This window comes from Passer domesticus, chromosome 8 (assembly GCF_036417665.1).
Source record: "Passer domesticus isolate bPasDom1 chromosome 8, bPasDom1.hap1, whole genome shotgun sequence".
NCBI classification, from domain to species: domain Eukaryota; kingdom Metazoa; phylum Chordata; class Aves; order Passeriformes; family Passeridae; genus Passer; species Passer domesticus.
The window spans coordinates 49,337,283-49,359,956 of record NC_087481.1 but is presented as its reverse complement, the minus strand read 5'-3'; the positions used below and the strand labels follow the sequence as shown (position 1 = coordinate 49,359,956).

Sequence of the window (22,674 nt, the reverse complement as noted above, 5' to 3'; positions counted from 1 at the left end):
AGTAAAAAAACAAGCACATAGTGGAGAATATTTCTGGAACTTTTACTTCTTGTAGAGTGTGTCAGTAACTAGTAGAATGTCCATAACACTTGTTTATAAGAGAAAGCAAGTCTTTTCACAGAACTATGAAGGGTGGTAAAATCTGATAAATTCATGGTTTTCCTCTTTGTGGGTGTGAAAAGCAAAGCTTACTGCACCAATGCAGATTCATTCTCTGAAATCAGTGGTATGTTTTCTTTCATGTTTTCTTTCATGGTATGTTTTCTTTCTTTACTGCACCAATGCAGATTCATTCTCTGAAATCAGTGGTATGTTTTCTTTCATGAGATCAGTTTGGGGTTTGCTTTTTTTAATAAACTCTAAACACAGACTGAAAACTCTACCTCCTAGGAAAATACCAATAGTTTTATTTAAACAACTTTAAACATGTTCCTGAAGAAGGACATATTCCCAAAGCTACACAGGGGAGATTGTAAGAGGGCTGACCCTAAACCTTGGAGAATCCAGCTTGCCTCAGTCCTTATGAGCATTCAAGAGAAAGGCCTGCTGTCAGAAATATATTTGGATTTAAAAGATTAATTCTTACTTCCTGGGTATTATGTTACCTTCCTAGCCTGCATTTGTTATGGAACAGACAGAACCTTGTTATCTTGATGATACAATCACTGCCAAGGTTGTGGCATTACAGTGAGCAATGGCTGTGAAGTGTATGAAGAAGGGTTAGATTTGAGACAAATCCACACAGATTGCAATGTAACCCATTTTGCAGAATAAGATCTCATGAAAGTAAAAATTAAGATGAAAAGGAAACATAAGTGACAGAGCTTGTGCTTTATAAATAAGTTCTTTATTTTAAAAAAGGCAGTTAATATAATTACTTTTAAATATAGTCCATGAAAAAAACAAATTTTACAAATTATGCAATTAAAATATTTATAATGAGAATCACAAATAAAAATTAACATAAATATTCATAGGCTAGATTCTTAGAGGGCTGCAGGTTTTTGACACACCACATTCTAGTGATGATCTGCTGAGTTCCTCAGGGTGGTGGAAAGAGCTGCATCGTCCTGACAGAAGCCTTCTGTGGCATGAAGGCTGGACCAGAAAAGCCACAGGAAAACTTGCTTTTGTACAGAAATGTGCAAAGGAAGCCTCTTGCAGAACATGGAGCTGGATTTTGCTGACCGTGTTCTGTCTGATGGAACCCTTCCCTAATACAATGTACTTGTGCCTGGTAATGGTTGGTCCAGATATTTATGGGTTGCCATTTTCCTATTTGGAGAGATGTGACTTTGATTTATTATTTGATAAATCTGGCAGCTACTTGTGGATATGAAAGGAACTTTTCAGAAGTGGAGATATTTCAACGATATTTACATTTCTCCTCTATAGTTAAATGTCACTAGTTTCAGCAGGAGAAACAGATGTTATTTTTGGCATGGCTTAGGTGACTGTTAATATCTTCCAGATGACTCATGGGAAATTACAATGTGCTGGGGGCAAGGGAAGCCACTCACCCTGCAGTCACTCCTGCTGGTTCATCCTTACCATCCATGTTACACTGTCTGCCCAGGCTTCCAGCATTCTGAACTAAGCACAGATTTTCCATGGAAAGGTTGTCCTGGCAGACAGTTTGTTGTCAAGTCTAATAGCACTTGCTGACCCTTCAGGAGTGCTGTACAGGTAATTGCATTAGGACAGCCAGATATGCAAAAGGAAAGGGAATTTTTTAACTTGAAGTTCAACCCAAGCTGGTGGCTGCAATATCCATTCCCTCTCATACTGAATCTTGTTGCTCTGTCTCCAGTAGTATCAGCAGCTCAAAAGTAGCTCAGCTATGGCTTCCCAAGCTGCAACCATGCCAACATAGCCTTTCCCCATCTATTTAACTTTATTTCTGAGATTCACGGCAATACAAGGAGCCCACACAAATTCCTCCCATTCTGAGCAATGTCTTCCTTTGAAACAAACAGGAAAGAGACATCATTTATTGACATACACAACCTACAAATTTAATTCTTGGAGTCACATGTTCAAAGAGTCTCATGGAATTCCAAATATGATGCAAAAGCTTCTGAACACAATTTGGTTCTTCTAAGAGTACTGATATATGAATGATTCAAGCCACAGTTCAGACTGAAAATTCAGACATGAAAATAAAGCTCAGTCATGACAGATGTTTTAGGAAGTACTTTGGCTAGGTTCTTCAGCATTTTCATATTGCATTTGTTCAGAAAAGCCTCCAAGAAATACTTTCAGTATTACAAGAGGGGGGAAAAATGGGAACATCTTTAAAGATGACCACTACCTCTTTGGACCCCTCATAGCACATCCAGAATACCTGCATTTCAGTAGGATTTATCACTTGCCTAACCACGACTATATATAGAGAATGTTATACTCTGCTGATCACAGAAATTTGTGGGTTTCTTATATGGACACAAAGCTCACTGAGGAGCCTAGTGAACCTCAAGTTTTTTTCCCAAGAACCCATGAACATATTAAGCTACTCAGATGTGCTGTGTGAGAAAAAAATATCCATGTAGACCACCCCCAGCAGCGCCCAAACCCAGCTGCCAAAGAAATAGTAAGGCTAGGGGAAGGACAAAGATTACAGAAGAGATTGTGAAAATATGCTAGAAATTAGAAGAATATTTGAGGGAAACTTGAACTCTGAGCCTTCCTGAGTCAGATGTGGTTTTGCTGTTTTCTGTATCTTCCATGAATTTCTTGTTCTGTCAACTTGTCCATTCCCCTTCAATCCACTATTTGCAAATTTTTTATTTTGGGATGAGTATGAAAAAATTGGTTGGAGCTCCCTAGGTCTTGTGTACTTTACCTGAGGACTGAGCTTATCTGGAGAAACAAACACAAAAAAGAGATGAGTCCAACTGATGGGAGGCTCTGTTGATTCCCAGCACACCAATGTAATGTTTTTAAGCATTGGTGGTATGTAAATCTACAGAGATAACAACACCTGATAGATTTGAGGGGAGGAAACTGTGATTCCCTCAAACACTTGCACACCAAGGGGAGTTAAAATAATTTGTCAGGACTGTACTGCATGGCAGCTGCCTGATTGTTAATGCTCAGCTGCTTTTCGCCTTCCTTTGCCATCTGTAAGATAAAAACAAAATTCTCACTTGACAGAGAATTATAATTATATATTGTATGTCTTTAATATTAATTTACTCTGCTGCTGTGAGAGTGCATGCATGAACAGCAAATGTTGACTTTGCTCTGAAGGAAATCAATGGCCATGAAGTTGTCAGCAGTCACATGGAAGTCCATTTCTATCTATCTTGGAGACAGAAGAGCAGAGAGGCAGAAAAAAGTGTTATATGTTGTTTAAATACTTTTTCTGTCTCCAATGACAGCTGTGACTCTTAATTAATAAAATATTCCTTAGAAATTTCTGCAAAGGCATGTCTGGGAGGTATCACGTTTGTGGAATTTGCAACATGTTATGGGGTCAGCAGGTTCTTACAACCCTGAGAAGTTCTATTAACTTCACTGTAGTGTGAATTACTGGTTAGAAATTATGGTTGCTGAGTTAGTAGTAATATTACTATTGCTGTTATTTTTATAATTAATATAATTTCCTAGAACTATTAAAAACTTCCCTGCCTTGCTTATTTGCTTCATGCAATTCCAATTTTTTTCTGAAAGAAGCCTTGTCTGTACAACTAAGAAATAGAGAAGAAAGGTTGATTATCTCCTATACATTTAATGACAGTATTTTACAGTAACAAAGAGAAGAAATCTGAAGACATCTTCTCAGCAAAATGATTTTTATTGTTACAGAAGGGTACAAATTCCATCCTCTCAAAGATGAGTATTGGACTGGCCCATAAATGTGATGCATGCCCAAACCACAAACGCACCATGTACTCAGAAATCACCATCCCACAGTAATTGTGGATGTTTCTCAAAATTGCACTTCCATCTTGGAGATAGCCTCCAGAGTATATCAAATATACAGTATCAGCCTTTTTATGCCTTTTATGATGATTTCCAAGAGTAATTTGGGCTCATTGACAATAAATTTGCTATAAAAATGTACTTAGAGTGCATCATGAACTGGTAGGAGAGTTTGCTGAGTTTTTATTCTTTTATGGTTCCTACATGACACAACAAGATAGTAGAAGAGAAAATGATAGAAGTGTGAAGAGGTCTGGGTGTTGTTTTATTTCACAGGCTTGCAGAACACATCCAAAGAGGAGCTATTGATGGCAGCAGTATAGAATTAAAAAGAAAAAATCAAAAACTTTTTATGACTCCTTGCACTGTCTCAGGCAAGAAGCCATAAATCTGCAGCAAGGTCAGAGCAGTAGATCACAAACAGGTCACTCCAACACAGGCTGGATTGAATTCTGGTGTGGCCAGGGGCAGCTTTTGATATTGCTGCTTTTCCTCAGTGCAGAGTGAAGTACTCAGGGTATCAGGGCACAGATAGCAGAACACACAACAGCAGCACACCTGTACAGTTTCTCCCTCTTTCTCTTTCCTTGTTTCTTTGCTTCTGGCTGGTTCATGATCATCCACTACTGACAGCAAAAAAAGAAAGGAAGGCATAGGTCTGGCAAGGATGAATCTCTTATGCGTTGCTAATTTCTCTTTTCTCTTTCATCCTTACTTCCCTTATATACTTTCTTCTTTCTATAATTTCTTTTTTTCTTTTCCTCCATTCCTTCTTTTTTTTCATACCAAAGGATAAAATTGCAACAAGTGCAACTGTGTTTAGCCCAACTGGACCTAATATCTACATAACCCACCATTTCTCAGTTGAACTTCATCTGAGTCCCCCAATACCACCTGAGATCTCTGATCTATATTTGAGGTCTCTTTATAGCCTCTAAACTACATAGTTTCCTAACTCTCACCAGAAAAAAATGCTACCCCCTCCTTTCCTTTATGCAGTAAGTTAACATGAACTGTGTTATTCTATCTCCTTCCTAATGCAGTTTTTATGGGGTACTACTATTATTTTGCTTTCATAATGTTAATTAATGTCATGTATTTTGACAAGAGTTCTAAGTCTCCTTAACCTGTCTAGCTTGTTGTGTGCAATTTATTATTGATTCAAGCCCTTTGCTTGACCTTGAGAAAATACTAAACAATTAGTGAGGGGAGCATAGCCTTTCTAAAAGCCATTTGCTTCAAAGGCCTTAAAGGGTCTTATTTGCTCTTCTGCATTTCTCAATCTGTATCTACCAAGGAGAAAAAAAAAAGTGTATTAAAAGTACTTATTCCCTTTTTTACCACTGAGAAGAAATATAGTGTTGTCATAAGACAAAAAGAGGTAGAACTCTGCACAGGCTACCCAGCAGCAGTCTGTGGGAGAGACATCAGGATCAATCCACCTGATGGCAAACATTACTCCCCCAAACTCCTCAGGGTATGTCAGGCAGAGTCATAAAGCAGAGCTGTCCCGGCTTATTGACTTCTCCTTGGTTCCCCACCAGTGAGAAGCAGAAAGTTCATACTGATCTCTCTAGGCTTGGTTTTATGTCTAGGGCTTTGTCTATATCTTACAGATGAGGTTTATTTAAACAAATTCCTGTGTTTCCCTAGTGAATGACATCTTCCCCAAGGACACTGCATGGATACAACCTGCAGTTGTCTGTAAAAGTGACAAAATGCATCTACCAAATTTTGTTGGTACCATCTTGAGCCCATAAAAGTGTCATTCCCTGACGTGGCCATGTCTGAGCTGTTTCCATACCTGTAACAAATTTCTGCATGTAGAACAGACAGAACTTCACGCCGTCTTTCCATAATGCCCAGTGGTCAGCAAATGGCCTTTTGCATCTTGGCAGGCTGCAGAGAGAAAATGCAGTTGGTTTAAACCGTAGTGAAATCCATTTATTTTAACATGTTTTACTCTTCTCCAAGGCAGAATAGAAGTGTTCACTTACTCAATAAGACCCACATGTGCCTAGAAAATGATGAACAAACAAATAAATAAATAAAGGCACAAAACCCAACAGACTGAAACTAGCCACTCATCTGCTCATCAGCATTCCAGACCGAACATTGGTTAATTCAGTCTCAGATCTTTCTGCCTTATACTGCGGTAATCAGCCCAGCCTAAAACATCTTTAGCACTATGTGAAATTATTTTGTTTGACTTTTCAGTGGTAGCACTTGTGCAGTCAGCCACATCTGTGAAACTGGTGAGGAAGTCTTCCCCTGGTGCCTGCAAGTTGTTCAGGACAGGCTTCTACCTGGGTCCCCAGCAGTGTCTGTGCATCCATCACTGTGCTCAGAGTTCAACAAAGCCTTGCTGGAAAGGGTTTTACTCACGTGTTTGACTTTGTGGTGTAAGGGTCAGGACATTCACACTCTAGGCTGAGGTGTGAGGGGGTTTGGCAGCTGTTGATTCTTTGCTGCAATGTTTTATCTGCCCTAAACCAAAACTCTGCCTTGAGAGCAAACATAGACTTCCCACATGCTGATCCTGTGAGAGAGCTCAGACTGTACATTTGGTGTGATGGCAGGGGTGTCATGCCCAGTCTGGAGTGCCTCAGTGGCTGGCTTGGCAGTGCGGAATGGTTCCCAGCCCAGGAGAGCAGAACAGAGGGAGACTGGACTGCTGGGAGGCATTGTCTTCTGGCTGGGAAGACACGCAGAGAGCTGAGGGTGAGATGAGAGAATCTGCATGAAAGAAACTACAATATGAGAGAAAAATGAGGCTGTCACAATAAATTGTTATCCCTGGGTATCTGAGTTAACACATCATTGGAACAAATGATACAGTTCACTCATAGAGTTCCTGCCCAGCCCTTTGCAGACACACAAGAAACATTGCATTTTTTAGCTCACACTGAGAGGCTCGTCTTCACCATGGTTACCTTCTAGCCTGTTTTGTTGGGGTTTTTTTAAGAAAAGAGAGAGTAAATAATGGAGTTTCAAAAAAGAGTTGTATCAGCACACCATTGTAGGCTCCTCAGCAGCCCTGCCTTGCTTACACATGTCAGTGGACAGCAGAGAGCAGAGTTTTTCCCGATAGATGAAGAATCAGGTAAATGCTTGCACTAGATGTCAGGGTACAATTCCTCGTGACTGCCTAGAATGTCAATAAAAATTTTCACATCCATCCCCAGGGATGCAAAGCAATGCAATCATGAATGATTGATATTCAGCCTGCTACAATACTCCGGCTCAGTATCAGCCTTTGAAATAAGTTAAGTAAAATAACCACATTTAAGGAGCAGTCAGGCCAGGGAAATTTTTTTTTGCTTGTCGTGGTGTTGTCATTGGTTTTTGATAAAGCAGGTGGGGCACATGGTGAAAGCCAGTGTACGTCAGGCTTACACTGAAAACTCTGTGTGCTTCAAATTTCAATTTGTGTTGATAATCATGGAGTAAAATAAATTAGTGTTCTTAAGAAATGGATCCATTTGATCATACACACATACTTACATAGCATGGCATCTACAATGCCCTCACCACTTTCCTGTGCTGTTAGCTATGTCAAAAAAGAAAAAAAAAAGGACATGTTTATTGTGATTGTTGAGTTGTTGTGGTGACAGGTTTGTTTCATTATCTGTTTATATAAATAGAGCATAAATAGATATATAACAATGTATGTGGTTTATAATATGGTCTTTTTTGCTGAGAAAACTAGAGGTGGTGTAAGTTATGTTTCCTGTGGCAGAAAGGAGGATGAAGAGAGACTGACCTACATGTGTTCAGGTCCCTTGCAAACCACCTGCAAATACAAGGCTGCACAAGACCCAGGTACTGCAGTTCAGCAAAATGAATCCAGGGTAAAAGAAGCAGAGAGACCTATTTGTGAAAATAGGAAAATAGAGGCTCTGTCTTCAGGATCTGTAAAAGTTTGGCTTGTTTGAGCAAGCGGAGATGGGGAAAAGTTACATGGTTGCTGCCAGTAAGTGCATTAGAGATTGAAGAGAATACCAAGGACAGGAGCTACTAAACTTTAGATAAACTACAATGCAGGATGAATGTGTAGGAAGTGATGAGTGGGAGGAATAAGTTGTCCATGAATGTATATTGGAAGTTACCAACTGTGTTCCATTGACCAAAGATGTGCTTTTCTGGAGAATCCTTCCAACTACATCACGCAACCGTACTTAATTCACGAGTTTTGGACTGAGATCCTAGGGAATAGTTTCTTGGCATTAGAACTAGACTGGATTCTGGACTATTCCAGGTAGGTGAAAAAAATAAAGTCATAAATTATCATCAGTCTAGATATTAAGCTCTTTTAATGAACCAAGCAATGCTACAGTCGTTCCAGAATTTGTGATTCAAATCCACTGTGTTTTGACCCGTGTAGCAAGGCACCATGAAAAAAAGCACGTAAACTTGGTTAGGTACTTGTGTTTGTTGCAGAGATACTGAGCTTGTATTAGACAAGTATGAAGGAAAGCAGTGGTATCTGCAGCTTTTCGGCTAGACTCTTAGATGTGCTTGAAAGTTTGACTGTAGTCAGTGGTGTTTTGATTTGTAAAACTGGTTGAAAAATAACTTTCTCTTCTGAAAAATATTCTATAATCAGTTTCTGTGGTAGTTTTGCATATTTCTTTGTCTTTTTCCTTCTAACTTCTCATAAAAAAAGAAGAGCAAAGCAGGTAACATTTGAAATTTAAAATAAAACCAAACCTCATTCCATTAAGCAGAGATTTTATTAATTTTTATGAAAATGTCTATGGTATTTAAAATCAAATTTCAGTGAAAGGGCAGGTTCAAAGAACGTTTTTTATCCCTTGCAATCAAGTTATATTTGGGAGAAAGTTGCTGCCAGAACTTGGCTGTCTGTATCCTGTAAGTTTTCATTATTTAATGTATAGTGTCAGAGGGACATCTGACCAATTCAAAACACACAAAGGCACTGTGCCCATGCTGAAATATATGAAAAGAAAAAGTGAACATATAGACTACAGTCAGACAGATTCTGCTCCATTCATTCATCATTTTACTTATGAGCTACAGCACCTGGAATTTCTTTTAAACAAAATACTGTGCTTCTTCCTTTCTTTGAATCAGTTGATTACAAAAGCTTCCTCACTTTTTCGCTTCTTTGGGGTTTTTTTTTCCTTTTTTGCCTGACTCTGTCCAAGTAATTTTTTTCTTGAAATTAACAGTCTAACACATTTCTTGCCTCATAAGAGTCAGATATGCCAGACAATAGATTGCCATGAGGGCACCTAATACAGGAAGGTATATCCTCACAGCATCCTTCATTTGCAGAGTGCAAACCCTTTTGGGAATTTTTGGTACAGTGTTGTTTTAAGAATAGTTTAAGATTCAAGTAATTATTGAATACGAAGCCACCCTGAATTTCCCTGAAAGCATCAAAGGACAAGGTTCAGGGAAATCTGAGATAGTACAAGGAAATAAAGATGAACAATTGCAAGGACAGAGGAATTATCTTTCCTGTTCACTGCTTTACCAAGCAAATCTTTTTAAACCTCTTTTCAGTGAATGAAACCACAGGGTCACTTGACTTGTGATTACAAGGATGACTTATGAAAAGTGTTGTGGTAGATGGGTGTTTGCTGTGAATCATTGCAGTCTTTTGAGGAAAGGAAACTGGTCACAGGAAAGGATATTCCTGAAATACTGGTTTGTTTTCCTTTTCTTTCCATAGAACCAGGAAGGGTTTCAGACACAGCTGGACCTTCATGCTGTTGTAAAAAATTGGAAAATATATTATCTATCAATTGGGTGTTTTAATTCGTTCCTTTCTCTGCTTCAGCCATCACTGAGAGTTCAACTGATAGCCAAAAGGCAGAAGTTCTTCAGCTGACTTTCAGGAGTAAACTTTATACAATTCCTTTTTTTTCCCTCCCTATGTGCTCTTTGACACTGATGCATACCTACTTACATGAGGAAAACTTTGGGTGTCTATAAAAGGAACTCTAGAATCTAGGAATAATTTAATCTAATGTACTGGGGTAATGTTTTTGGAAACCGTGTCAAATATTATGGGATATTTACTTATGGAATGAAAGCCAGGAAAGAGGTCAAATGGTACTTTGTCAGGGCAGTCAGACTGTTCCAGAAATAGGTGAGCAAGTGTCCTGTATTATAAATGCACAACTGCTCTTTGGAAAGAAAAAATAAAAAAAAAATCCAAGAAAGGTTATGTAATCATACCTTCCATTTTTGATAAAAGTCCTACACTGTCTGGCTCTAATACAAAAATTATTTAACATCAAATCCCTTGGGGTGATCAGGTTTTCTGTGGTGAATGTAAAGTAATAATTTCAGGAGAAAATTAATATGAGGAAAAGCTTCTTTACAAGAACAGGCTACACAGAGAGGCTGTGTAGTCTTCTTCTCTGGAGATATTCAAAATCCCTCCTGGACATGATCCTGTGCAACCTGCCATGGGTGAATCTGCTTTAGCAGTGGGGTTGGACTAGATCATCTCCAGAGGTTCAGGCATTCTATAACTCTAAAATGGAGTAAATTCTGACTTGATCTCCATTTTTCTCCCCAAATCATACAATACAAAGTTGACAAGAAACTGAAGGTTCTGTAATATATTTTTTATTCAGTTAATTAAGGTAGTAAGAGTGGTATCACGTTGCTTACAGGTGTATTAATATGTCAGTAGTTTAGTTATTGCTGTGATACTAGAACACTCCCATGTATGAAAAATAGGCAGATGTGTGTTGTAAGCAAACTACGAGGGAGCTTGAGATGTACTGATGAAGGTGTTCTAGTTCAAAAAGAAATAAATTCAGCCTTTTTACACTGTCATGCATAGAAGGCAGACTGGATGATCACATCATACCTGGCTTCTTAATTAAAGAATTTGCTATTTAACTCTACTTTATATAATTATGAATATATCAAATGTTTTAAATTAATGTCAAAATTAGTAATATGAATAGCAATATTAAGTGTCCTGGTCTATTTTTTTTCATCTACACCTGAGGAGTGCTAGTTACCTAGAGAAGTGATATCTGATGTCAGCTGCTGATGGGCAAGAGAGGAGCTGTGAGAAGTTACCTGAGTCTCATTTTGGATTGTTTGCACAGTGTGCAATCTGAAATATTGAGAATCAAAACCCAATCTTGCAGTAATTGCCACATGTGAGTAGGTTTTTTTCCTCCCACAATAAAGCGTATGGCAGGAACAGGAGTAAAAACTGGTGAAATGGGGGAAGAGATACAAATTTTTCCTCACGTCGAAGTAAGGATTATTTTTGAGTGCCTGTGTTTAAGGCTTTTTTGCATTTGATACAGTTATTTTTGAGAACTTCCCTGTATTTCCAGGAGTTTGCTTGACTCAGAACAGCTGAAAAACTGTGTTGGCAGCATGTAGGTTTTGATCCACTCCTCTCACTACTGAGGCTGTTCTCTCCCCATGAAGCGCTCAACGAACGTGCTCTTGCTCATGGTGAATGACTAACAAGCTGAGTAAAAGAAGGATGATGCCTTTCCCCCTTTCACTTCCCTCTAATGAAATATTGCCTAAACAAATAACCAAAATTATCCTTTTTTAAAAAATCTTTTTTCTTATGAACATTCAGTGTGTGGGGTTTTAAACTGCTGACTTCCACAGAAAGGCTGAAGTTGAGCAATGTGAACAGAGTTTAAGAAAATATACTGAGCTTCATTTGTTTTGTCTTATTAACACTTACTGATATTTCAGCTGGTAAAACAGAGGAAATTGAGATTCCTTTAAATGAAATTAATAATTTCAATTTCATTTAAATAATTAACAATTTCTCCTCTATGCTGATTCTTTTGCTTGTTAATATGTAGGAAGAAAGAAACATAATAGAAATGTACTTTTACTTCCAAGATGGAAGCTAATAGTCTGTGCCACTGCAGCAGAGACATGTAAGGTCAACCAAAAATAATGATTTATCCAACAAAATATTCTCAGAGTAAAACAGCTAGTTTTAAACACTGGGTTTGACAAGTGTCAGCAAAACCCAGACAGGTGACTTGAAACAGTCTCATTTTAACAAACCCAATTCAAAGAACTTGGTTAGTTTGTGTCATATATATTTCCTATTTTATGCCAGCAAATTCAGATTTCTGTGTTTTCTAATTAACAATTAAAAATTTCCACTTTCCAATTAACAATTTCTGTGTTTTCCAATTCCATTATTTATTTTATTTTTGATTTGGAGACAATAACTACAACATTAAAAATCAAGTGATGATTTTCTGCAAGATAGGGTTAGTGAGAGGAAATACCTCTGATTTTAGCCACTGCCTTTGTCCTCACCGTAAAGCTGCTGATTCTTCCATCCCAGTGCCCGAGTTCTGCCAGAAAAATTGCCATCAGCAGAAGCACGTAGCTAGCAGCAGCAGCAAACTTCTCTCACTGTTACTGCATCAAGTACAAAATCAATGTGATCTCTTGTCTTTGTGTCATTTGTTATCTCTGGCCAGTTCACTGCAGTGTATTGACATAGTCACAATTTGTACAAATCACATCTGTGAGCAAAGCATCCTGTAGATCCCTTTGCAAAAGTGATGAGCTACCATAATTAGCTCGAGGCAGAAGGCAAATCAGGCAACAATTCTGCCCGTGCTGGCTGCTCCAGCTGCTCCAGTCAAAGCAGAGGGAGCCAGAAAGAGGCAGTGATCTGTCCCAGGACACAGAGACACCTCTCTGGCCTCCCTTCCTCTCCCACACCAGAACCCTTATGGCTCCTCCCAGTTTTTCTCAAGTCTCTCACTTGCCTAGAGCTTGCTTTGAGGTCTCATTTGATTGATAATTATATAAAAACTTAGTGGGCTTTTATTCTTAAGCTACAGTAGACATGTAAATGCATCTTTGTCCTTGCCAAGTGTTTCCTCCTGGGATTGATTGCATTACAGCAATGAATTATTTCTACTTCTTTTTAGGTAACACTTTAGAATGAATTTGATGTCTCTTTCTTGCATCAGTAACAGTCATTAAATAGGACAGTACCTTTTTGTTGCTGAATATTCTGCTTTCGGCCCAGTCATGTTTTAGGATATCTGCCAGGAGCTTTCACAGACAAAGTTAAGCAGGTGCTTAAGTGTTTTTCTTGATAAGAACCAGTGATTAGACTTTCATAGGACTGATGCATTAGGATCCTAACATATCATTACAGAGAAAGATTTAATAGAACAATTGCTTTTTAGATAAGATTCCTTGCCATTCATAGTTATTTTTTCCCATATTTTAAATCTGTGTCAAAGAAGCTCTGTTAGCTCTTTGTTTTCTCTATTTCTGCCTCCCTCACCATCAAGGTAAGTGAAGAAATAAAAATTAGGGGTTGAATCTGATGACATTACGTCTAATCTAAACAACTCTGAATTTGATGCAAAATGTCTCTTGACTTAAGGATGATTATATTGGACTGCACTATATAAATTATCTGTGATGGATCTGGGTAATTAACCAACTTCCATGTGAAACTCCATTCCATTTCTTAAGTACTGTTGTAAAATAATTAAAACAGTACCACTATTACATGTCTTCATTAAAATTATTAGAGAAGAGCAACTATCATGATCATAACAGAGTAAAAGATTTCCTGTCTAAAAATAAAAATCCTTATAAGGCAGGCACTGGGTGCTTGCAGTTTTGACTTCCCTGCCTTCAGTCCTTAGGCACTTATTAGCCGAGATTCTCTTTTTCTGTGAAGTCACTTAACTCAGTGTCAGTTTTGTGTAAACAGAACATGCTTTTCATTAATCTTCCAGTAACAGCTACTGCGCTACCCTGGGTTCTTCAGCAACACACAAACATTTGACAATAGACTGACTATGACAATTAAAACAACATCCTTCACTGAAAGTGAAATGACTGCAAAAAGCTGTTTCACTGCAGTGTAGATATCAATCAGTCACAGCTGAATGTGAGCTAATAAACATGTCACTTTCTTTATGCTGCCTGCATGGAGGAACAATAACAGCTGAGAAGGCAGGAATGGAACACCTGGAGCAGATGATTGTGTGCTGCTTTCTGGTCTCTCTGGCTCTACTTTGAAGCTTGGTACAATAATAAGGAATAATGCAGTGAATGTACAGTCTAGGGGAAAGGAGGATTAGCAGGGCAGGTTATTTTTCCTTTTCCTAAATCCATCTGCTAAATCTTCATATTTTGAACTGCACTGAAACATCCCAAGAACCAGAGAAGCAGCAGAAAGCTTCAGTCAGATTTGTGCCTTGTCTTACCCTTTGTGTCTTAGAGTCAAAGATTTTTGTTGGAAAAGAAGTCTAAGTCCATTAACCCACCACTGTTGTGTCCCCAAACAGGCCACATCCATGCATTTTCTGAAAAATTCCGGGGAAGATGATTTTATTTCAATTGCACCACTTTGCTGGGCAGGCTGTTACAATGCCTTGGGAGAGAGCTTGAGAGGAGGCAGAGCAGAGCAAGGCTGAGATACCACGGCACACCTGCAGTGACTGACACAATACAGAGCCAGCACAGGGACTAGCACACAATCAGCAGCAGCTTAAGATGCAAAAGTGTGAAGAAATAAGGGAGCAGAAGACTGCTGGAGTTTGCAGGAAAGCTCACTTCGGGGCTGTATATATGGCAATATCCCCACACACAGGGCAAGGGCATAAAACCTTGATGGCTTCTCATCACTCAAGTTTTATCTCCCATTCCTCAGCCAGTTTTACTGCACCTCTGAGCTCCATAAGTCCAGAGAGAGGTGTAGTTTTTTTCCAAGTTCTCCCAATGTAGATTCTATACTCTGCTGACTTGTTCCTGGTGAGGGAGCAGGATCCCAAATATTCCACACCCTCATCATACTCACACTTCTTACTTCTTCCCTGTCTAAAAATGCCCAAGGAATTTCAGTCAATTAATGTGTCTACTTGCTACCTATCTCTAGCTTTTCTCTGATGGGCATCAATGCTGTGATATGTAATATACACCCTGGTCTGTCAGGCTGAAAACTATTTAACTCTAAAAACCCTGATTTTTTTTTTAAATAAGCAAGTAGAAACAGTACCTACATAACAGTAATTGAGATGAAAATGAGATTGTGACAAAATTATCATCTCTCTAGTAGGTGAGGTGATCATAGAGTAGAAAACTGGGAAAAAAGAAAAAAAAAAAAGCCAAAAAAAGCCAACAAAAAAGCAGATTCACCAGCCTTTCATGAGAACAAATAGCAAGGTATTTGGCATGCTGGTTGACTCTCTATCAATCTGTTTTCTATGTGCCTTCCAAATCACTACAAATATTTGCCTCCTGCTAACAGGCAAACAGCAGGTCAATGCTGAAAAACATATTATGTTTGTTTTGAAGTCAAAATTGAATAATTTTTTTTTCTGGATGCAAAAACTAGCGAAAGGGTAACAGAGGTCAAACAGCAATTATCACAGTACTTTTGGCAACTGAGATTGGAGGAAAGGTGTGGGGGAGGTAGGTGATACTGATGCAAAGCTGGGTGTGTTCTGAATGCTTGCACCATAAATAAGCACACCTTGATATTGAGGAAATTTGAGTTATGCCAGACAGGCAGTTTCTGCCTCAGGAGCAGCTCAACACAGTCTGTCCAGCTGTCTCATTTATAAGCTAAATGGGTGGAAGGATCAGTTGTACAGTGGTTTGTTGAAAAATAAAAAATGAGAAGACCTTCACTCACAGGGGGAGGAGGCTTGCCAGCTCCTCCCTTCTCTCCCTCCCTCCTTGAGCATATTCAGTGAAATTATATTTTATCATTTCAGTTTTACTGGGTGACCTGGCTCATATGTTTTTCACACACACTATATATGAAACTTTCTTCAGTTTCAGCAAGGGGAACAGTTTTAGAGGAGTTTGCTAAGGCCAGGAGAGGAGTTTTAGTCTGTGATGGGGGAGGCATGACGGGGGGGTGAACAAAAACAGTGTGAATAATTCATGCAGCACATTCAGATGCCATGTGGATCCTGAACCAGCCTGAACAGACTATTTGCTTTGCATTCATAATGTTTCATTAGCTGCTGTAGAGATGAACAAGGCAAAGCCATTAAATTTAGTGTAATGTTGTTGTAATACCAGTTGTTGGTTGTATTACTGTGCAAAGACAGTGACTACAAAGGACTTTGTTTCTTCCCTGAGAGTTTTGTCTCAAAATCACTCCTGACCTGGAGGAATAGCTACTGGAGAGCGATCTCAGCCTCCCACCCCCCAGCTCATAAAATGTGAAAAAGCCAACTGAAATTTCAGTGCAGGTGAGTGTGTGAGTCCCTGCAGAAGAGAGGTCAAGAAAAAGAAATCTTTTCTGTAAATGTTAAATAATGCTCTCTCAGTGCATGCCACAACAGTTACATTCTCTAGTCAAGTTAGAGAGTTCTACTCACCATAAATGATGCCTGAAAAAGGAGATTTACTGGGCAATGAAATTCAGCCAAGTCCAAGCAGCCAGGACCCCACTGTGCAAGTGTAGCTAGCCTGGCTATGAGTAGTTGAACTTTCTTAGGCCCTAGTGATTCCTGCTACTCAAAATGAAAACTTGGAAGGCAGATTTTGGATTAAAAAAATTCAGTCGAATTTTGGACAAAAATCTCCTCCCACAGTATTGACTCACTCATCCTAGCTGAGACTGCTTTTAATGGTGAGCAATTTAATCTGGAGTGTTTTGTGACCTTTGCAAAGAATATATTTGTAAATAACTGTGGGGTTTTAGCATTCCTGCAGAGCTTACCCCACATCTGCTTAGCTGCTAGCAGATCACTCAGGTTTTATGTGACTTTTAATATTCAGCTGACACAACACCCTTATCCCCAGTCACAGGATTCTTTAGTCCCTGTTCTATCTCTCACTGTCTGTGAAATGAAAAATATTGTTTTGTCTTGATTTAAAGAGATAAATCACACAGCTCTGCATGAGCTGTAGACTGGGGTGAAGGAATCTTCAGGAAATCAGGTGCACTTTTTGAAAAGGTTCTCTGATTTGCTGATGCTGACTGTACAGTAAAATGGACAGCTTAGACTTACACATTTGGCAAAACAGATCCAGGGCTTTTTCTACCCTGGGTTACACTTGGGTTTTTCTTCCTTCTTATTGGCTGGAGTACAGAGGAGATTGATAAGGTTCTTGCTGTCTCTGAGGCAATGAACCTGGTAGTTTAGCTCCAGTCATAGAAAATTATAACTGCAGTCACAGAGGTTGTGAGTTCAGGCTCTGTGGATGATTCAGCCCAGAGCAAGTTGCCATGTGAGCCAACCTTGTAACCTGAGTGGGTTGTAAAAGGGACTGGAAGAGGGCCTGGTTATTTGCTCTGTGCACAGTGTGCCATTAAATAGGAAAGTTTCCTGAAATGTCATGCCAGTTCCTGTGACTATTTTAGATCAACTGTGTAAAATTCATGGCAATTGTGCTCAAAAGATACAAACATAAAAATCCATGTTTTTCAAGAGGAGAAGTAAACAATATGTCCAGATGCATGCTCAGCTCTGATTCAACACTAAATAGTATAGCTCAAGGGTTTGGAGGTCTCTGATCTGATTCAGACTTGTGATTGTAAGAGAGGAATTCACTGCCCTGAGCACACAAAGGGCAAACAGTTGTATAGAGAGAAGGGAAGAATGGGCAAGACACACACAAAGGAAAGGTCCTGGCTTTTATGGAGTCATAGAATGGTTGGGTTGGAAGGGATCTCAGAGATTACCTCATTCTAACCCCTCTGCCAGGGACAGGGGCACCTTCCACTAGACCAGAATACCCAAAGCCCCATCCAACCTGGCCCTGAACACTTCCAGGGATGGGGCATCCACAACTTTTATGTCATATATTTTATCCCCAGAAGTCTCAAATAGCTTAATAAAGGAAGACAATACCATATGCCACATTTTGCAAGGAGATAAACTGAAGCTATAATTTTATAGAAGGTAGTAGTCCTGGCTGTCAGGGACAGTCCCAGGGTTGTTATATATTTAGTGTTTACATGGACAATGGATGTCCACCTCACGGACACTGGAACAGAAATCCATGTGGTGTGTGAGTCCTGACAGGGACAGAGACATGACTTTTGGGGAGAAAGTGTGGGCTGAAATGGGGTACTGAATTGATCAAAGCTAATACAGGTCCATGTAAACCCATTTCATTTTTTCTATAGACATTTGGATGTCTTCTCACTGAACCCTTACAGTTAAGGAATAGTTTTGTTACAAAGGCAGTGTCCAGGCTGTTGAGGGTACTGTTGCCTACTGACACCACCAGCACACAAGTTTTGTGGCCACCCTATCAACATTTACATCTGCTGACAATCTGCCTCAGAAGACTATAACCGATTCTACTCCTGAATTTCATAATATTGATGTGTGTTTCATGGAATTGTTTGGTCAGGAGTGCAGTCTGTCACACCAGCTTCAGCCTCAGCCATCTCCCATCCAAAGTCAATAGCAAAGTTATATACATTTCAAATAAAAATCAGAACTATGCTCAGGTACAGACATCTGCTTTGGGATGGCATAAACAGTGTATTCAGCTCTGTTAGACCTGTTAGGGAAAAAGAAAAATCAGACCAATATAGGAGGAGGAAATCATGTTGAATTTAAAACAATTGAGCTGTGTCTTCATGTGCTTGAGTGGCTCATGTGCTGAAGCAAGAGGCAGTGAGATCTTTTGGAAGGAGTAGGTTTGTTTTCCCAATTTTGCATTGGCAATCAGAATAGGAATCTTAATGGAAACCATGCACCAGGAGTAACCATACTTTATTTACATTTAGAAATGAAAAACAGTGATGCATGTCAAGTGCCCCTTCAAAGGATCATGCTGTCCAAAATGTGGAGTTTGTTTTATGTATGGTAGAAGTTCACTGGAAGGATTTGTGTGCCATGTGAGAAGATAGAACAATGGGTGAATGGAAAAAATGTAAAACACAAACAGTGTAGGAATTTTATGGGCAAAGTCTGTTGTCTGCTCATTGTTATCTGGGTTTTTTTCCAAGAAGATTATTTGACTGTTTGAGCATTCTCAAATGTCTGAATTTTTATTTGCTGTTATTGTCATGAGCACTGCTAAAGGAACAACTTCATTTCATCCCAAATAGCTTAGCTGATATTGGGTTTGTAGGTTTAAAATTTGATCAGGGACTGTGAACTCCATGGAAATTGCAGGAGGGGTCAAACACACTCATATATATATATGATTGTATATGTATGTTTGTAGTGTTCTCAGTGTCCTGTAATTCAATATCTACCTTCCTTCTGGCACATTCACCCCATGTGGGTAAAATAAATAAAACTAGTTTCAAAATCTGATCTCTGAAAACACCTGTGATTATCCATATAGAAACAGATCTTAAATCTCTTGACCATGGACTAATTGTTCAGCCATTCTCCTGAGAGATGTCTTTCTGCCTCATGGATATTCCCTATTGTTCCACATCTCCTGGAAAAGTTTTTCTTTCTAGCTGTGCCTGGGATTGGTGTATCAGAGACTAAAATCCACACAAGTCTCCTTTCCCTTCCCAAAGTGGCAAGTTCTGGTTCCTTAGCACAGGTGAGCACTGTCTACAGCAATGACTACAGGAAAAACTGAACTGACTCCTGCTCTAAACCATAGGGCTGGTTTATCTAACAGTAAAGATCCAACAAAATCAGAAAATCTGAGATTGTGTTTCTCATAATTGAGCAATTCAGGGAAGTCTTCAAGTAACAGGAGTAGTTTAATAGAAACCCCCAGTTTAGTGAGAAGATAGCCAAACCAGCTGTGTATGAATGAGCTGAGTACTAGAATAATTCTAATCACTAATCCTGATATTTGACAAGTTTATTTGGAACTTCAGCAATTACACTTTGCCCTTGAGAAGGCTGTGAGAGAACACTTTTCCCAACAAGGTGCTCAGCAAAGGTCTCATCAGCTTCACTAAGTGAGATCAGTAGTTCTACTTTTCCATGATGCATCCACCTAGTGCAGTCCCTCCTGTCAAGCAGTGGCCAACAGCAGATGCCTCCTGAAAAACATAAAACAAGATGACTGCATGATGATCTTTTTCCCAAAATGCTCTCATAACCCTCAGGAAATTGTGGTTGAGAGATTTCCTGTGCCAGAGGTATATTTCTGCATTTAATAGCTCTCCATGGGCTTGTCAGCATTGCCAGAGTTTACTTACTGACTCCCAAGAAGACTTAAAATATATTCTCACATGAGTATTTTGAGACATAACCACTCAGTACACTCAATTGACTGTAATAATAAGTTAGCGCCCTTCAGGGGCTGTACTTTCTACTACCAACAAAACAAGACAAGGAAGGAAATCTTGCCTGAATTTGATAACATCCATCATCCATGGGTACTCTGTGTTGTTCTCAGCAGCAGGGATGGCAATCAGGTTGTTATCTGGCTGGTTCTGCTGTGTTGTCACCTGTCCCTGTCAGGGCTGTGACAAATCACACTGCACACGCACCGCAGTGTTTGGCCAAAAAAGGTGTTTCTTAAATGGGGGCTGTGAGAAAAATATATGCTCAGCCTCACCCAGAGGAAAGCAATGCAAATGTCCTGGAGCCAGCCAGGGCTGGAATGAGGTGAGAGTAACTAAACATCATTCTGCAAAGGAACACTAATCTCTCTGAATCAGTAGTTAACTAATTTAGTAACTGAGTAGGGCTGGAATTTTAAACAAATCATACATAAAGTTATTTTTTGAAGTCAAACACAATGTCTGGAAGAAAGTTGTGTGTTCATGAGGCAGCACAAAATCAGCATTATCAAATAAGTAATGACAATTAGGAAATGTAGGGGGTATGTCATGCAAAAGTGGGTTCAAGAAAAACAAGGTATTGATGATTCTCTGTTGACATTTACCAGCACTTCATTTTCTCTCTAACATCTGTTTCCAAGTGAGACATCATTTCAAAGCCATTCATTCGGAGTAGATGAAATATTTAGCTATTATAGGACTTGTCTTTCTTACTTTTCAGTGATAGCTTTCATCCACTGAGATCTGCCTATCTCTACTCTTTTTATTCATTAGTGAGAGATAGCTGAATTACTGCAAGGATATTCACTGAAGATATAACAAGATAATTTATTTGTGTTATATATTGACTTGACAGTTATTCAGAGTCAGACAAGCTTTCTCAGGGATAAGAGAGGCAGACCTTGCCCAGTCTTTCTATGTCTGTCTTACAACACTCCTTTCAGAAAGCCACTCATGCCACCAAAGATGCAGATCCTTAGACAATCCTGGTCTTGCAGCTAAAGAGATGAAAGAGAGAAGATTCTTGAACAAAAACCAATACAGCCAGAGGGAACCCTATAATTCACCCAGAGCAGCTTCCTTCTTCTTTGATTCCAAGTTAGTTCTGTTATTTTAGGAAGTTGGGGGTGTAAGTTTTCTTTTCTCTGGTATTTTAATATAATTCTGAGATACTTCTCCAACATAATTATGCCATATGCATCTGCTACAGGATTTTCATCCACTTAACTTTCTGTAATTCACATACTTTTTTCTCATATTTGAATGATATGCAATATAGGGTTGTTTCATTATAACTTCCATAATAGTAATGAGCCTGTTTTGAATGAAAGAGGGATTGCAAGCTTTTTTAAAAAAAACAGCCGTAGTCATATGCTTTGGGAAAAACTTGATTTCTGTAGTCCAATTCAAAATTAGAATTAAAAAAAAACAGAATATTTTATCTTTTTTTTGAGCTTTTGGAGTTTAATTGAAACAGAAAATTCTGAGTGAAGCACAAGGAACAGGATGAACAGCTCAATAGCAATCTGCAATTTAAATTTTACTTGTGTCTAAATAATATAAAGCAATTTTAATTAGTTTTGATAGAAGCGTGCCTCTACAAGAATAATTTTTGCCTTGCAGAAAGGTCTATTCATGATTCTTATCTTTGTTTAGCAAATATGTCTTCCTTTTTATGCTTGTACTTTAGACTATGCAAAAAAACGCGAGGGCTGAAGGCTAACCATAAACACAACCAAAATATGCACATCTCCAGGGCAGCAGTTTATCAGGATGGTGTTGCAACCATGCTCACAGGCTCTGCTTTGTGCTTTGCAGTGTGGTGGCAGAGCTGTCTGCAGCTCAGGGAGGGATTTGGGTACACAGGTGACAGCAACTGCTGCTCACTCTGGTTGGCATAAGGACATCAGCTGCAGCTTTACTCCGTGCAGCCAGACCCAAGTGCCCTCCATCTGTTCTGCTTTCTCTTCATGGCAACCCTGTCCCAGCCAGGATCTGGATCACAATCCTCAGGGCAGCAAGTTTCAGCTCTAGAGCCTTGAGCTGGTGGTGGTGAATCCTGCCCACTGCAGGAATTGCTCTGCAGATCCTGTGCATGAGTTGTACTTTTGACAAACATTTAGATGCTGATTTCATCAGGCTACCAGATGAAATACTTTCTCTTCCATTTAGCAGCCCAAACAAGTGCATTTATCATGAGTATGCACATATGCAACTGCAGATCACCTACCTGTTAGTTGTGAAATACACACAGCAGGGTCTGCACACTGCACACCCAGCTCCCTAGGCAGAGCTTCAAGGGTCCTCGTCCTGTGACACAAAGAGAGTGCCATACCCTCAAATGAGAGCCCCAGTTAAGCAAATACTAACTTCCCAAGTAGAAAACACTGCAATTACCAAGCCTACACTCCTCCCAGACAGCTGAACAAGCTCTGTTAGAAAAATTACATTGATTGTTTCACAGCCTAAAGTTGTAAGGAGCTATGGATTCAGTAATAAACTTGTAGCATTTTTGGCAATTGCTTTTTTTCCTTCATCCCCTCTCCCCCCTA

At 39.2% G+C, this 22,674-nt stretch overlaps 1 protein-coding gene and 1 long non-coding RNA gene across 2 annotated transcripts in view; one reads left to right on the top strand and one right to left on the bottom strand.

The window, feature by feature from the left end:
• The window catches only part of LOC135306805 (uncharacterized), a 63,729-nt gene that overhangs the window by 17,832 nt on the left and 23,223 nt on the right, over positions 1 to 22,674 (top strand). The window lies entirely within an intron of this gene.
• LOC135306802 (uncharacterized) overlaps positions 886 to 22,674 on the bottom strand; it is a 193,020-nt gene continuing 171,231 nt past the window's right edge. Inside the window, exons 16-18 of the mRNA XM_064431286.1 lie at positions 19,831 to 19,876; positions 5,729 to 5,823; positions 886 to 4,547 (exon numbers count right to left, since the gene is read on the bottom strand). The gene's annotated coding sequence lies outside the window, so the exon portion shown is untranslated. The remainder of the gene's footprint in view (positions 4,548 to 5,728; positions 5,824 to 19,830; positions 19,877 to 22,674) is intronic.